We start from the raw sequence: 1,977 nt of genomic DNA, 5'->3' as shown, positions 1-1,977 counted from the left end.
GGATGAGGTGGGTAGAGGGTATGGCTCCCTTAAAAGAAAAACCATTTAGAAAGTATGTCACCAGAACATTCTTTTACCTCTTAGTAGCATCCACAAAATCTTTCTGAGCAGTCTAACGTGGAAAAACAATATTCAACACGAAAATAGGAAATGGTTGACACTCGGAAATGGCCATTTCAATCAGGTTGCTTATCTCATGGAAAGCCTTCTCTTAGCTCTATGTGTCATCATGGGGCAGGTTCCAGCCCAGTGGACAGCGTGGACAGCGTGAGCCCATTTATGTGAAAGTATATGCCCAGAAAGAGTCTCTGGAAGGTTATTGCATGAAATAAATAGCAGTTAGCACAGAGATGTGAAATTTGAATGCGGGAAAGTAATTTTTTCCTCACTTCATTACTTCTGTATAAAGTTTTGCAGTGGTCGTATACTACCCTTTTTTTTTTCTATTTTTAAAATGTAGATATAACTTCTAATACCGAAGAGGACAGATGTTAAGTATACAGATTGATCAGTTCTAACAAATGCGTATACCCTGTAATCCCCACCCCTATCAAGATAGGGAACATTTTCATCACCCCAAAATGTTCCCTCATGCCCCATCCCACTTAATTCTCTCCTCCCCTGTAACCTTTCCACCCCTCATCCTTGCAGCCCCTGCAAGCAAACACTAATCTGATTTCTAGTTTTGCCTGTTCTAGAACTTCGTATAAGCGAAACCATACAGTACGCACACTTGTGTCTGGCTTCTTTCATTCAGCATAACATCAGTGAGATTCATCCATGTTGTCACCTTTATCAGTAATTTGTTCCTTTTTATCGATGAGGAATATTCCGTTGCACGGACTTACCAGTTTGTGTAGTCATCTGTCAATAGACGCCTGGGCTGTTATTCGTTTTCAAATATTATGAATAAAGATGGAAAAAAAAAATCATGTCCAAGCCTTTTCTGAAGACATATGTTTTCTCTCAGATAAATATCTAGAAGTGGAATTGAAGGATTAAAGTTAACTGTTTTCTACATTCTTACTGAGGGCTTCATGATCCACTGCCAGGATGAAATTGAGGCAAAGAGAACTAGGAGGGAAAAAATTAAAGCTGGATCAAGGAGGAGGCAGCATTTTAGAGCAGAAGATGGCAGGGACCATAATTTGGGTGACCCCAGCCAGCCCAGGCTTCTCCGCAAACTGGCTCTCTGTCTTTGGGTAAATCAACCCCTCAGGGTCCAGATTCCTCATCTGGAAAAGAGGAGCAATATTAGCATACCTTGCTTTACTGCGCCTTGCAGATACTGTTTTTTTATAGTTTGAAGGTTTATGGGAACGCTGTGTAGAGCATGTCTATCCACGCCATTTTTCCAACAGACTCGGATGATGGTTATCATTTTTTAGCAATCAAATCTTCTTAATTAAGTTAGTTTTATATCTAAACATTGTTTGTTTAGATATAATGCTATTGTACACTTAATATGCTACAGTATAATGTAACCATAACTTTTTTATACATCAGGAAACCAAAAGATGTGTGGCTCTGTTGCGATATTTGCTTTATTGTGGTTTGGAACCACGCCGGCACTGTGTCCGAGGTATGCCTATAATGGTAGGGAGGTGGAAGGTAGGGGCAGATGTTTGCAGGTGGACACACCAAGAATGTGGGTGGGTCATTATCAGATCTCTCATCTTGACTTTGAGGCAAGAAAACACGCTCAGTATCCCCATCATTGAGCATAAGCAAGGAAAAGATGGCTTTCTGGATGTGGCTAGGGAATAATGAATAAGTGACTAATCTAGACCCAGAAAGTTTGCCCTGTGTAGTCTCCAGCTCGCAGTTTACCAGGGTCAATTTCTTGTCTTCTACACCTGTTCTTCCTTCCTTCACAGTCCCACAGGGCAGAGGATCCAGGCCCAGACTTAACGTGCTGGTAATATCTAAATTCTCTGGCGGGGTGGACTAGGGTGCTAGTGGGAGTACCTTGCCACG

This window comes from Pteropus alecto, unplaced genomic scaffold (genome assembly GCF_000325575.1).
Source record: "Pteropus alecto unplaced genomic scaffold, ASM32557v1 scaffold3, whole genome shotgun sequence".
Lineage (NCBI taxonomy): Eukaryota > Metazoa > Chordata > Mammalia > Chiroptera > Pteropodidae > Pteropus > Pteropus alecto.
Note: the sequence above shows the minus strand (reverse complement) of the source record.